Source organism: Bubalus kerabau, unplaced genomic scaffold (assembly GCF_029407905.1).
Source record: "Bubalus kerabau isolate K-KA32 ecotype Philippines breed swamp buffalo unplaced genomic scaffold, PCC_UOA_SB_1v2 scaffold_50, whole genome shotgun sequence".
NCBI lineage: Eukaryota > Metazoa > Chordata > Mammalia > Artiodactyla > Bovidae > Bubalus > Bubalus kerabau.
This window is the reverse complement of record NW_026577904.1, coordinates 290,897-306,955: the sequence shown is the minus strand read 5'-3', so window position 1 is coordinate 306,955 and position 16,059 is coordinate 290,897. Positions and strand designations below refer to the sequence as shown.

Below are 16,059 nucleotides of genomic sequence, written 5' to 3'. Positions count from 1 at the left end.
ACATCAGGTGACCAAAGCATTGGAGTTTCAGCTTCAGCATCAGTTCGATTGCTGTATTGGGGGTGGCTTTTCTGTATTCTGGCAACTTTTGGTTCTTTTTCATTGTGGAGGTTCCTCACTGTGGGTGGGGTTGTGTGAGTGGCTTGTCAAGGTTTCCTGCTTAGGGAAGCTTGTGTCCCTGTTCTGGTGGGTGGAGCTGGACTTCTCTCCAGAGTGCAATGAAGTGTCCTGTAGGGAGTTTTGAGATGTCTACGGGTTTGGTGTGAATTTGGTCAGCCTGTATATTGAAGCTCAGGGCTATGTTCCTGCGTTGTTCGAGAATTTGCATTGTATGTCTTGCTCTGGAACTTGTTGGCTCTTGGGTGGTGCTTGGTTTCAGTGTAGGTATGGAGGCTTATGGATGAGCTCTTATCCATTAATGTTCCCTGGAGTCAGGAGTTCTCTGGTGTTCTCAGGTTTTGAACTTAAGCTTCCTGTCTCTGGTTTTCAGTCTTATTCTTAGAGTAGCCTCAAGACTTCTCTATCTGTACAGCACCGATGAGAAAACATCTAGGTTAATGATGAAAAGCTTCTCCACAGTGAGGGACACCCAGAGAGGTTCACCAAGTTAGATGGAGAAGAGAATACGGTGGAGGGAGATAGAGTTGGCCAGGAGAAGAAGAGGGGGAATCCAAAGGGGAGAGAGCAAGCTAGCCAGTAATCAATTCCCTATGTGGTCTCCCCAGTCTGGACCCATCAGAGAGGCTCATGCAGTTACACAGAGAAGAGAAGGAAGAAGTAGACAGAGGTGACCAAGACAAGAAAAGAGGGAATCAAAAGGAGAGAGACAGATCCAGCCAGTAATCAGTTCCCAAAGTGTTCTCCATAGCCTGGAATACACAAAGAGATTCACAGAGTGGGTAGGGAAGAAAAGGGTGAGGGTGGAGATAGAGGCGACCTGGTGTAAAAAAGGAGAGTCAAAAGGGGGAGAGAGCAATCAAGGCAGTGGTCAAACTCCCAAGTAAAAATTGGTTGTGAAGATTGGGTTCTTAAACGTACAAAATTGATAACAAATACCAAAAAGCACACATTAGAAGTCTACAGTAAAGGTTAGAGTCTCCCAAATACAGTATTAAAAAAAAAAAAAAAAACAAAGTCACAAAAAATGATAAAATATATGTATGAAGTTTGCTTTAAAAATAGGGTCTTTTTTTGGAAAGGTAATAGTAGGTTATACAAATTAAAATTAAAGAAGTAATAGAGGACTTAAAAATTAAAAAAAAAAATTTTAAATGATAATAGTAAAAATATATCTAGGAATTTCTCTGGAGTTGTTGTTGGGAGTGCGGGGTAGTTCAGTTTCAGATAGTTCCGTGATCCAGCTTATACTTCTCAAGATCTCTAGGTCCCTTCCAAAGTCGTCAGTGCTAACTACAAGGTTTTAATCTGTCGCACCTGTCTTTTCCAGAGCGGATCCCTCTGTTTATTTTAACTTCTTCTGTTTGCTGGTCTTTTCAGGGTCTAATTTCCGCCCTGACTCATGGGGGCGAAGGTGGTCACTTATTTAGGCTCCCTTATTCAGTGGTGCTGTGGGGACGGAGGAGCACTGCAAACAGATATCCCTGGCGTGTGCTCACAGTGTCCTGGCTGCACTGGGTTTGCCCCCGCTCATGGTGTGTGCTTTCCCAGTCTACACTGCTCAGCTCCAGGTTGCTCTGCCTGCAACTGTCTGAGGCGGGCCCTGGGTTGCGTGCACTTCCCAGGTCTAAGCCATTCAGGTTCAGGTTCTCAGGTACTCCACAAAGGTGCAGACTCAGTTGGACCTGCGTTTTGTGCCCTTCCCAGGTCCGAGCAGCTCAGGCGACCAGGTGCTTAGCGAGCACAGTGCCCCCCAAGTGTGGTGTGTCTTATCACCTCCCCCATCCCAGCCGCTCGATTTGCTGGGTGGCAGCAGGCCTGCCCATCTCAGGTGGGCCTTGTGTCTCTTCTGGGGAGCTGATCTCTGGCTGCGACCATCCCAGCGGATGTCAATCGCCCAGAATCCCAACAAGTCTTGGTTAGCAAATGGGAGCCTACTTGCAGTTTTGTAGAGGATGCCTCTCTGGGGCTGAGATTGCCCCTTTCAGGCTCTGGCTGCCCCCACCTGCCTCCCTGTCTCTGGTGGGAGATGAGTCAGTGCACAGCCAGCTAGCTCTGCTTGGTGTTCTCTCAGTCCTCTGCTCTGTGAGTGGGCCAGGAAGTGCCTTAGATTAGGGCTTTTCACAGGATAGTTTTTTTTTCTCTCTAGCTATCCCACAATTTGGGTTGCTATCTCACATTAGCTCCCTCAGATTGCCCTCAGGGCACTCAGGCCTGGTCCTTACCCTAAGCAATGCAGCCCGCACCTCCCTGTTCAGGCCCCCCGCTTGCTGGTGGCAATTGTGAGTGTCTGGACGAGTTCCCTGCTGGAAGTTGATGTTAGTCACATAATCTGTGGGGTTTCTTTCTTTCTTTTTCCTCCCCGTTATGTTACCCTCTGAGATTCCAAAACTCCCCACTGACCTGCCAATGAGAGTGTTTCCCAGTGTTTCGAAACTTCTCCTCTTTTAAGACTCCCATCCCAGGACAGATCTCTGTCCCTACCTCATTTGTCTCTCTTTTTCTCTTGTATATTTTGCCCTACCTCCTTTTGAAGACAATGGGCTGCCTTTCTGGGAGGACCTGATGTCCTCTTCCAGCATTCTGAAGTTGTTTTGTGGAATTTGCTCAGCATTCACTGTTCTTTCGATGAATTTGTGGGGAGAAAGTGGTCTTTCTGTTCTATTCCTCCGCTGCCTTAGGACCGCCCCTGAGACTTGAACTCTGGATTCTACCTCCACAGCAAGCTCTCATTCCATTCTGCTTCAGACCTAGGTTGCCAACAGAACTGGACTGAATGTTTATATGTCTGTTTGTTTTTAAGTCTTTCCTCTTGCAATTATCCCTGCTAGCATTCCAGTATTGTCCCATTGACATTTCTTTCCCTGAATAAAATGTCTTACTAATTTAGCAAGTACTGGGGCCAGAATAGAATTTCTACTTAAAGTATTTATATTCTTATCATTGTTATTCTATACCCACAAAGTTACAAAATTTCATTTTTTAACATTCAAACCCTAATTTGAGCATGAGGAAAAACACTAACCTAAATCTTGCCAGGATTCTTTAAGAAAGATGAGGTTGTAAAGTTAACCTGTTTAACAGTCCCTGGCAACCCACTCCAGTATTATTATCCAGCAATTCCCACGGACAGGAGCATGACAGGCTGTAGTCCATGGGGTCGCAAGAGTGGGACACGACTGAACAACCAAGCACCATACTTTTCGTGGCTATAGTATATAGTTTTATTGGTCACAGAGCCCACAAGAACTCTAACACCAACCAATGTACATTACAAAAGGGCCATTTAGGCCTGAAAATAAAAGCGTAGGCCTTAATGTCTATATTGCTTTCCATCTAAGGTTATAGGCTAGCTGGCCATATAGCTTTGTACCAACTGATAGAGCTTTCTTCCTAAGCGTATTCTTAATTAAAACTGAACAATGAATGAATACATTTGAAATACATGAATACCTGTGGGTACTGTAGAAATAAAAGAATCAGGTTAAGAGTAGGGAAACCAGGGTGCATAAAGCAACTCAACCCATATAAACCTGTATCTTTTTAACATTTGTACATATTAATTAGGAGAATCTCTTCCTGAATTTAAGAATGCATTTGCTTTCTTCATTCTCTCCTTTGAAAATGATGGTGGTATGAATGTCAGGGCAGGAAGAGCCTAAGGCAAAGTGATGGCATTCCTTGAGGAATGCACACCTTCTGGAGGCTGCACAATCAAATGGAGAATGGGGGTGGGGTCTGCTTAGGGGCAGGTGACTGATGTCTAGGCTGCCTTAGGCCTTCTGAAGGAGGGAAATTACCTTTATTAAGGCTGCTATGTGCCATGTCTTGTGATGGGTAGTACATTATGTTATGTAGTCCAGTGAGGTGTAAGTAGCATCATTTATATTACATTTGAGTAAACTGACGCTCAAAGAGTTTTAGGTAACTCATCCAATTAAGAGGCAGAATAGGAGCCTTCTGGTTCTCTCACCCAGCACCACAAGTGGTTCACTCACTTGAATGGACATGGTGACGCACTCACTATGTCTCCGAAAGACAAGTGGATGGGCATTTTAAAAGATTTGGTTAAATTCTTCTGTTTATTTCTCTACACCTGGGCTCCTCTAATTGACTTCTGTAGCTGGTTATTTAAGCAGGTTATTTAAGGAAATATTAAGCAGGTTTATTGAGCAAATATCAGGAAAACATTCATAGCTGGGCACGAGACACTTTGAACTCAATTTTTCATTGCTGATCACTCTTTTTTGGAAAGCATTCCTTTGACTGGGGCTGTTGGTAGGTAAAATTCATCTTTGGGTTAGCTGAGTCAGGTGACACAGAAAAATGGCCACCTGTAATCTTACCATATTTTCGGCAATTAATGCCTACTTCTCAAGGACTCTGAGGGCAGGAAGTCTTCCTTTGAGGTGACTGATGTGTGTGGCCTCCCAGAGGAGAGGTCCAGAGGCTGACTGATAAGCACTGTCATGCAGGATGTCTCATGAAAGGCGATTCTTTTTAAGGGAGAAAATTGGGCGTGACTGGGTACTCAGAAAGCCAAACAGGTAACTGAACAGAGCAAGGAAACTTCCTACAAATGCGGCTTAATTTGAATATTAAATAACTATGGCCTTTCAAATGAGATCTGAAACCAGAATCCACTGATAACACTTCACATTAGGAAACCTGTATAACTATAGGTTAAGTGCCTCATGACACAGGGCAAAGGGAATAGAGAGCACTCTCTGGGGGAATACTGTCACAGGGAGAGTCAACCCTGAGTCTGATCACGCCTCTAGGTTTAACTACTGGTTTGCAGAATATGACGAAGAAGAACATGTTAACACCACAAGGATGCAATTAGCCTGCTTCAGAATGAGGGGAATGCTATATAACAAATGGTTCAGTTTCTCTCTTTCAGCCTCTGCCATGAACATGCTGCTGAATGTAAGTGGTGGAAATCAGGCTAAATAATCTAAACTACTACTAGTGAAAATCTCTCTTCTACATTAGTTTCAGACAAGAAGACACTTAGGAAGAGTTCTCTCAAAAAGTGGGCCTTTGGCCATACCTTCAAGACCTGCGAGGACAACCAACACGTGTCTCTACCACCCACAAAGCCAAAACAGCTCTTTGGAGCTGCTCTTGAGGATGTATGTGATCATGACACCCTGCCCACCCCAATTCTGGTAGGTCTTATTTTGGTTTCTGTAACCTTCCTGAGAAGGGGAGTTCTGAGAGATCAAGTGTTCTCTTCCAATTCTACTCCCAAATGAAGAAGTCTGGCTTTGTCCGATAAGATTCATAACATGACTTCAAAGAATAAGATCTGATTTAGGTACTGCAGAGTCAGAAGGCAACTACAAGATGAAAAGATACTCTCATCCATTCCGCTGATTTCAACAAAGACCCATCTATACCAGCTTAAACCAGTTAACTTGGACTCTGTAAGTTAAGGCAGTTAGAGAAGGCGAGGTTGAGAAAAAGAAGGAGAGCAGTCCTTTACAGATCACCTTTATGAGGTGAGAAGGGGCAGCAGTCAGATTAGTGAGCTGCTGAAGGAAATGGCAACCCACTCCAGTACTCTCGCCTGGAAAATCCCATGGGCGGAGGAGCCTGGTAGGCTGCAGTCCATGGGGTCGCTAAGAGTCGGACACGACTGAGTGACTTCCCTTTCACTTTTCACTTTCATGCACTGGAGAAGGAAATGGCAACCCATTCCAGTTTTCTTGCCTGGAGAATCCCAGGGATGGGGGAGCCTGGTGGGCTGCCATCTATGGGGGTCACACAGAGTCAGACATGACTGGAGCGACTTAGCAGCAGCAGAAGCCCTTACCCAAGAAAAGATTAAGTATATAGAGGCACATATGTGGAAAGCTCCTGTCTTAATGGGGCCTGTTCGTCTGCAAGGTTGTTCAGAGTAGTTATCTCTTAAACAGCTGGGGCAAGGAATTTTGAAGATTGGCCAGAGGCTGGGACTGGCTGGGAGCTGGGTGTAATCAACCCAATGTCCTTTTTTCCTTCGGGTGAGAGAGTACTTGTTCTGCATAGAATGGTGGGGAGGTCCTGGAGGCGAGTTTGAACTCCATGCTGTTTTGAGCCGTATAGCTTTCCTTCAGACTCTGTGTGTTAGAATCTCTGAGAGTCCACCTCATCCTCAAATGTCTCCTCGTCTCCTCTCTTGAAGTCAACACTAGTCCCAAGTCTCCTTCAGCTGAGTCTACTCCCCCTTATGATGCAAAATGTCTCACACGGATTTGATATGTAACTCAAGTGTTTAAGCATAAAGTACGCATCCTCTGACAAAGATGAATCATTTGCTCCTGACAGAATGTGTCAAAAGAGAGTCACAGAGTTTGGACTGTGCTATATCAAATTAGTGTATTGAACTGTAAGCATTAACTCGTTCACTGTCCACTATCTCTGCAAGCACTACACTAGATGCAGGGAATTTTATGGTATATATGAAGAAATTTATCATATTAGCTACGTGCTAGCTACTACCCCAGACCTTGCGTCTTTCACAGAACATTTAGGCGGTAGCCATGACTATCATCACCCCCACTTCACAAATGAAAATCAAAAGAGCCTCACCCAAGTATGTGCTATGCCCAAAGTCACACAGTGGATGACTGGCATACAGATTCCACATTCCTTGAAAAACCTGGCTCCAATATCTGTTATCTCTCTAACTCTGCAGATAGCAGAGGACATGAAAATACAGGAAAAGGAACTAGAAAGGCTGATGAGAGAGGAATGTCATCGGAGAAGGAGGAGAGGCGTATTCAGCTTCATTTTGAGGGGAGGGAATACAGGAAACAGGACTGAATGGGGTGGACAGTCCCTGGAAGGGGAATAAACAAAACGAGAATGAATATGGGAAAAAGATTTCCACACGTAGGGAAGAGCATCTATAATAGGGAATAATGAGAAAGGAGTGGTGAAGGAGGAGAGGGTGAATCTACAAAGGCCTCAAAGCAGAGACGTTTAACACAGTAAATTCATAGAAACGGAAAATCTGATTACACAAGTGTTTAAAATCTTTCAATGTATGAATGTCAAATCGCTTCTTGGGTCGAAAATATATTTAGAGACACTGAAGAAAAAATTTCAAATTGACTTCGGTGCTGTTCTAGAACTGTACCCTCATATACCACAGCTCTGTCAAAACAGGAGCAAGCTTGTGCTCTGGGCTTCTAGACATGAAACGTCCCAAAGTTTTCTTTTCTTTCCTTCCCTATAGGATATGCTTTCCTTTATCAATCAAAAAGGGCCATTCACAGAAGGCATCTTCAGAAAATCAGCCAGTATAAAATCATGCAGAGCCTTAAAGAACAAACTAAACTGTGGAGACACAGTGAACTTGAATGATGAACCAGTTCTTGTGATATCGTCGGTCTTAAAGGTAAGGAACGTTTGAGCATTATCCACACACGGTAAATCTGAAGCTATATGACTGGTCCTTCATTATGAGTGCCCAAGAAACCTAATAGGCATAAGAGAGGAAGGGTCTGAAAAGTGAAAAACACTTCACAAAGCCAAAACTGAAGGAAGGTACCTCAAATGTTATAAGCCCCATACATTAGATATTTTCCTTTTTCGTTGCACATCTTGACTCCGGAACACTCCATGCAAAAGAATAACAATATATTTCAAAATACCCACTTACACATTGAGTGTTTACCAAAACAAGCTTCCTGCTTTGGATGACTTCCTCATCACCTTCCTAATGAAGGCCACATTTCCAAAAGAAAATTCATATTAAGCTTTTGGAAACAGTTAACAGAAGCAACTTCCCAGGTGGCTCAGACAGTAAAGAATCCGCCTTCAATGCAGGAAACCTGGGTTCCATCCCTGGGTTGCAAGGATCCCCTGGAACAGGGACTGGCATACGACTCCAGTATTCTTGCCTGGAGAATCCCATGGACATGGAGTCTGGCAGGCTATAGTCCATGAGGTGGCACAGAACTGGACACGGCTGAAGCAACTTAGCATGGAGGCAGGACAGATGTTTACTCACTATGGTAAACTCGTGTGTTTAGTGTGTGTGTGTGTGTGTGTGTGAGTGTGTCTGTGTGTGTTAGTCTCCTAGTCGCAGCCGACTCTCTGTGATCCCATTGACTGTAGCCCAGCAGACTCCTCTGTCCATGGAATCCTCCAGGCAAGAATACTAGAGTGGGTTGCCATGCCTTTCTCCAGGGGATCTTCCTGCCAGGGATCGAACCTGCATCTCTTGCATCTCCTGCATTGGCAGGCAGGTTTTTTTTTTACCACTAGCACCACCTGGGAAGCCCATTTGGCTTACAATGAATCAAAAAACGCTTAGTGAGGCCACCAAAATCTCTGATCACTTCATCATCCTTCCTTCCCCTGTTTCACAATGCCTTTTACTTGAAAATTAGTGTAGGGATGACTCCACCATTTGTTCCTCCTTTTATCTCCCTTACCATCTTTAATGGGCTTTGTTAACATTTGTAAGTTTAGCCCACCAGCCAAGGTTACAGTTACACGGTAACCAGTTTTACTACGTGCCTAATCTTATAAATCTTATTATTAAAGCGAGTGCAACAATCAAAATCTGTTTGGAATTTGACAAAAGTCAATAGATTTATATAAAAAATAGACTGAATTTGAAATGATACAGCTAAATCACAAGTGTGTAGTTAATTTTCTACCAGGGCGATAATACAACAGAAAGAAAAAAATTAATCAATCCATCTTGGTGCTTGTTAGCAGCTATGAACAAAAATATATTCATGTAGTAATTACTACAGACAGGTTATTAAAATTATCTTAGAAACCAAATAACATATGGTGTTTCCTTGTCCCCTATTAATGTTCGATTGTATGATAATAGCAACAGTGCAGATATGATTTAGAGTTGACCCCTACTACACTGGACCCATAATAATACACACTAGGTATGCAAATAGCAAGTAGAGTGCTACCCTCTCAAAGGTGCACACTTGGAACTGATTTGATTTTTGAGCAAGTGTTTCTAGGCTCTTGCCTGTTTCCATGCTATAAGCACAGACTAGTAAGAACCGGGTGGCTACTTATGGGTACAGGTCTTAGACAGTCCCAAAGTTTTCTCTTCCTAAAGTTGATTGATCTTGGTGGGGAATCAAACCTTGCAACTTTGGCCTTGAGAATACCATATGTCAAAGCAACCATGGAGTTGGTCTAAATCAGAAATGAATATATAGTCAGAACCACTTTGAGTTTTTCATTAAATTGTCTATAAACAGAGGTCCAATAGCAAATACCCATGGCATATTCTGCATGAGTCATGTCCTGGCTTAACCATACTCAGTCTCACCAATGGATTCTACAGCACAGGGTTCAGGAGAGAGAAGAGACACACTCCAAGTGCATGTGGTTTGGTACACAAGGCAAGGGCCCTACCACACACTCCCAGACTCCCAGAAGCCAAAGCCGATGACATGGTTGAATGGCATCAACAACTCCACGGACATGAATTTGAACAAGACCCAGGTGTTGGTGATGGACAGGAAAGCCTGGTGTGCAGTCCATGGGGTCACAAAGAGTAGGACGGGACTGAATGGCTGAACTGAAATGGAGTGCTTCCTCCTTCCAAATGTACTGCGGACACTCCCTAAGTAGCCTAGTGAAACCCTGATGACCATGATTGGGTACTGTATACCAATTAGAAGAAAAAGTATGAGAGGCCTCAGTCTTTGTACATTATCTTCATACTCTGTCCTCAGTACTCAAGAGTGCCAGACACAAACAGCAGCTCAATAAGTACTGAAAGAAGCAAACACTATCAGGATTACAATCATGATAGATGGCTTAGAAACACTGCCTAAAGAAGATACTATTAAGAGAAGTCAGGCTGTATATTAAGACCAGTGGAAGCAAGTTGTGCCTTTGAAACTGGCAAGGCAATGCAATCATTTCCTCTCAGTCTTGCACAACAGGTTACAACTTCATCTATTTTAATAGGCCCCATTCTACGATAGGAAGCCTTGATCATCAGGATAAAGTTTCCAGGCCTCCTCTTAGGAAGCTGACATTTGTATATTCTCTCCCACAGGTGTCAAGTTGCAATGTATCTAAATTTTCAGTTTCCTCTTTGGGTGGATATATTCCATTCAAAGTGTTGTAAGGGTAACATGTAGTTTACCCTTGGGGCTTTTGATTTATTTCTAACACCTGCTGCTTAAAAGTCTGTAGAACTGAACTTTTATATGATTTTTTCTTTTTTTTTTAATTTAATTTTATTTTTTAAACTTTACATAATTGTATTAGTTTTGCCAAATATCAAAATCAATCCGCCACAGGTACACATGTGTTCCCCATCCTGAACCCTCCTCCCTCCTCCCTCCCCGTTCCATCCCTCTGGGTCGTCCCAGTGCACCAGCCCCAAGCATCCAGTATCGTGTATCGAACCTGGCAGCTCAACTCCAGAAAAACAAATGACCCAATCAAAAAATGGGCCAAAGAACTAAATAGACATTTCTCCAAAGAAGACATACAGATGGCTAACAAACACATAAAAAGATGCTCAACATCACTCATTATCAGAGAAATGCAAATCAAAACCACTATGAGGTACCATTTCACACCAGTCAGAATGATTTTTTTCTTTTTAAGAAAACGATTGAAGCTATTTCAATACTAGTTTTTTCCCAGGGAGCACACATACTTCAGGTTTTCTCTTAATATGTGTATAAGAGCATGTAGGGGTGTAATTTTGTTTATTTCAGAACTTCTCTTTCTTGAATTACGAGTAAGCATGTGTCTGAAGTAAAGAAACAAAATGGGCATGTGCATTTCTTTTCAAGAAACTAATAGGATTTAGGATCAGTTATCACCAGACCTTGCCAGTTTGTACTAATGTGTTAACATGTACACAAAGAGTAAGTTCCAGGCGATAGAAGGAGCTTGAGCTTCATTCTCACTGCAGCCCAGACTCTGCTTTTATGCTTCTAATTTTAGTTGGGGAAATTCCATCCACTACTTCTGGGTGTGCAAGGCTGTGGAGAATGACAGCCAAGCTCTGTGTGAATCAGTCTGGGTGGCTGTGAAGGAATTGTGGACTGAATTGAATTTTTCCACTAAATATTTTCTTTGCAATTTCTCCATTGAATTTATCCTAAGAATAATATATGCTTTTTGATCTATATAAGGATTTTCTTCGAAATATCCAAGGAAGCATATTTACAGCCAGTCTGTATGATAAATGGCTTGATGTTATTGATCAAGGGAATGAGCAGGAGAAAATAACATCGACCCAGAGGTAATGATGCAATAATTACTCAACTCTGAGAAAATACAACCAACATACTCTTAGGAAAATATTAGCTTATAGTTTACAGCTGTGTCCTCTAAAATAATGACCAGTATTACGAGGTTTCACTTGATCATGCCCATGGAAGCCAGTTTGAAGAGAGATGCATGCCTTATTGGTGACACTGTAATTGCTGTTTTTCCCCTAATCTTATTAACATGGAATGCTTGACCATTTTACACCTTCTGAACACATGAAAGTGTTGGAGATGAATCCACTGGTCTAAAATGAGATGATAAAGAACCAATCCGCCAGTGGTATGATCTTAAATACAAACACATAACTAACCAGAGCAGGTCTTACCTGGTTCAGGAATTAAATTCAGTGAAACGTTTTTGTATGCATTCATGCCTGGAACTGTGAGAATGGACTGTGTACATGGTATAAAAAGAAGTAATTTGTTCTCTGTATTCCCACTTACTAAGCAAAATGACTCGCTTTATTTATAAGTGTTTTTTTCTGTCCTTAGGCTTCTAAACCAGCTGCCGAGAGCCAATGTAGTTTTTCTGCGATATCTTTTTGCAGTTTTACACAATATTGAGCAACATTCCTCATCCAATCAGATGACAGCTTATAATTTATCAGTGTGTATTACACCAAGCCTTCTTTGTCTGCCTAATTCTGGCAGCTCAGAAAACCTCACCAAACAGGTAATGAGATCTCTCATTTTTATGCCTTGCGGAGCAGAGTCCCCATCTTAAACCTGAAGTCTGCAGTAGTAACTCTGATGAACCAGTTTTTAAAGTGCACATTTTAATTACACTGCCTTGGAGTGGCAGAGTCCTACTCTGGTTGGGCATGGGAAGGTGTATTATAACTGAGAACAGTTGACTCACTTCCCCTTTGCCACCCAAGAGGTTAAAGGATAGAGAGGTAAGAGTAGGATGATATGATAGAAAAAACGTGGCTTTGCAATCGGAGAGCGAAGGTTCAACTCTCAGCCTAATCACTGAGGGTGTACAAGCCTCCAGACTATGATTTCATCATTACCCAATGATGACAACACCCAATACATCTGGTCACTGTCGGCACATCTTGGCGGCCTGGGCAATATGAGCACCTGAGGCTCCACACATACTGGCCGCACTCTGCCAGCTGTGGCTCATTCAGCAAAGTATTTGGCTTCCATTGTGTCTCCGCCAGAGAATGAGGAAGCTAGTAAAATATTTCAGAACATCCTAACAGAGCCACAACATGCCTAATAAGATCACAGCTCTTCCCCAAGCTGCCCCAGACAGCAAGTGTGAGGCATGGCAATGTAGTTAGACAGACAGACATGTTTTCTCTCCAGATGCTTTCTTCCTTCACAAACCCTCCCACCCTGCACAGAAACCTCTGCTACCCACGTTTCAGATATTTCTTCACCGAAGTGAATTTCACAGTTTGTGTTGTATTCGATACTTTATAAGTTTTAATAAGATGCTATATATAAATCCTATCTCAATAAAACTAGGAAAGAGGGATGGTATGCGGAGGAAGGAGGGAGGAGGGTTCAGGATGGGGAACACATGTATACCTGTGGCAGATTCATTTTGATATTTGGCAAAACTAATACAATTATGTAAAGTTTAAAAATAAAATAAAATTAAAAAAAATAAATAAATAAAACTTAATAAGAGAATATACATTTTTGCTCCAAACATCCTGTGTGGGGTGCTTAAAAGTCATCCTGGTTTTAAGCATGTAACCATCATTACAAAATTTAAGTTATTAAAGCAGACCACATATTATAACTAGCCCACTGACTTAAAGAATTTTAAAATTTGAGCCCAAAGTACTCTTGAAAGTATCAGTTATTTCTTAGAAAAAGCTGATGTATATATATATATTTTTAATCAAGTCTGAATTTTTCTCAGACTTCTTTTGCATTGTTTGTTAGAGCCAAGATTCATGGATGAAATGTGATTTACTATTACACCATATGTACAGTAATACCCCATTTTTTGCCCCTTCGTGTTACAGATTTCTTTCATACAATTTCTCATTGAAAACTGTCTCAAGATATTTGGAGAAGATATCACTTCTCTCTTTGGAGAGATCTCAGTGAGTTGTGATAACAGTGATATCACTGATATCATTGATAACAGTGAGAAGGTTGCAGGTACGTGAATAATGTAACTGGCTTTGATGCCAAAGACAGAAAGGCTGCCAGGGGTCAATGGGAGATCCTAGAGCCCAAAGCACATTCTAAGGGCAGTAATTTCCATCTGCTCCAAGACATGGGCAGTTTCCCACTTGTGAGATCAAAGAAAGGATAAGACTGTTCTGATTTCAGGAAGCTACTAGTAAGCTTTAGGAGACATCATGGTTCAGTTCTGTTCAGTTGCTCAGTCGTGTCTGACTCTTTGTGACCCCAAGGACTACAGTGACCCCAAGTCCTTGGGGTCGAGGACTGCAGCGCGCCAGGCCTCCCTGTGCATCACCAACTCCCGGAGCTTACTCAAACTCATGTCCATCGAATCGGTGATGCCATCCAACCATCTCACCCTCTCGTCCCCTTCTCCTCCTGCCCTCAATCTTTCCCAGCATCAGGGTCTTTTCCAATGAGTCCGTTCTTCACATCAGGTGGCAAATCATTGGCATTTCAGTCTCAACATCAGTCCTTCCAATGAATATTCAGGACTGATCTCCTTTAGGATGGACTGGTTGGATCTCCTTGCAGTCCAAAGGACTCTCAAGAGTCTTCTCCAATACCACAGTTCAAAACGAACCGCCCAGTATGTTATCACATTTGGAAATTTTTAAAATAAAACTTGAAATGCAACTCATATATAAAAGATGTGCTCTGGCTTAACCTAGGTTGATGGGCCCAGAGCACTGCCTGGTTTATTCCCCTCTCCTTCCTTTTTTCTGGGCAGTGGTCCCTGAGGCACTGCAGGTTTCTAGTGCCTTTGAATTAGGTTGGAAAAAAAAAAAAAAAAAACCAGCATCATTGAGGAAAAAAAGGACTAATGTCAGAAAAACTTTCCAGACTATCAACTCTTGTACCACTGTTTACCAGTTGCGTTAACTTTGGCCAATTGTTCTAGCTCAGTTTCAGTTTCTTCATCTCTAAAATGTGAATAAAAATATCTAAATCTTAGGATTGCTGTAAAGATTAAATAAGATAATTGATGTAAAACAAATCTGTAAAGAAGCAATTAATAGGGCTAGTAGAAGTTCTCATGAGATTAGAGTTAGTACTACTTGAGCCTAGCAACAGTGGAAACAGTGCCAGACTTTATTTTGGGGGGCTCCAAAATCACTGCAGATGGTGACTGCAGCCATGAAATTAAAAGATGCTTACTCCTTGGAAGAAAAGTTATGACCGACCTAGATAGCATATTGAAAAGCAGAGACATTACTTTGCCAACAAAGGTCCGTCTAGTCAAGGCTATAGTTTTTCCAGTGGTCATGTATGGATGTGAGAGTTGGACTGTGAAGAAAGCCGAGAGCTGAAGAATTGATGCTTTTGAGCTGTGGTGTTGGAGAAGACTCTTGAGAGTCCCTTGGACTGCAAGGAGATCCAACCAGGCCATTCTGAAGGAGATCAGCCCTGGAATTTCTTTGGAAGGAATGATGCTAAAGCTGAAACTCCAGTACTTTGGCCACCTCATGCGAAGAGTTGACTCATTGGAAAAGACCCTGATGCTGGGAGGGATTGGGGGAAAGAGGAGAAGGGGACGACAGAGGATGAGATGGCTGGATGGCATCACTGACTCGATGGACGTGAGTCTGAGTGAACTCCGGGAGTTGGTGATGGACAGGGAGGCCTGGCATGCTGCGATTCACGAGGTTGCAAAGATTCAGACACGACTGAGCGACTGAACTGAACTGAACTGAACTGAATATCTGAGAACATGTTCAAACTAAGTTAACTGTTTGCTTTCATTTCATCAGTGACAAAAGAACAATCTCTTGAATCCAAGTGAGAATGACAGTTTTTTACAAAAAGGGACAACTGCAGTATGATGCCATGACCTCATCAAGGATGGGTCCATCCACTGACCTGTCTACAGTATTCTAAGGCCCCGAAGATTACAGTCCCCATAATCACACTTTATCCTTGCTTTTTCTTTATCCTATAATAAATCTCTCACTCAAGAACACTTTTTACAAAATATTTGCATAATTTTGTTGAGTTTGAATTAAATGCTCAGATCTTATCCAGAAATAAATGAATTTCCTGGCACAAGAATGAACATGAGGCACTTCAACCAAGAAAACTACTTTGGATCATTCAATGAAAAATAAGACCTTTCAAGGTCCCAGCTTATACCATTTCAGTTTTTCTTGATCCCATATATCCGTATTTGAGAAAATATTCCCCCCAAAGTATTTCTTCTTTCATTCCTACCATATTATTTTTTGTACTGCATTGTCCATTTTTATATTGATGCAATAAAAATAGGTTAGAGAACCATTTCATTTGCTTATGATTCAGTTTAACACTTTGGTAGAGGCTCAACTGGCAGTTTGGGTCTCAACTAAGATCACTTATGAACTTTTAAGCACTTGGCAGCTCAACCTGGAGTAAGCTACATGTCTGCTGTTTGAAGTTGGCTCTGGGTTGATCCCCACGTCTTCAACAAGAAAACCGGCCTACTTCATATGGTGGAAGAAGAGTTCCCAACAGCAAGAGAGGCTTTTCAAGAGTCACCATAGAA

The 16,059-nt window shown here is 42.2% G+C and overlaps 1 pseudogene; it reads left to right on the top strand.

Annotated features, from left to right (window-relative positions):
* Window positions 1–7,345: 7,345 nt before the first annotated feature.
* LOC129640843 (rho GTPase-activating protein 20-like) lies at window positions 7,346–15,834 on the top strand (annotated as a pseudogene).
* Window positions 15,835–16,059: the final 225 nt, after the last annotated feature.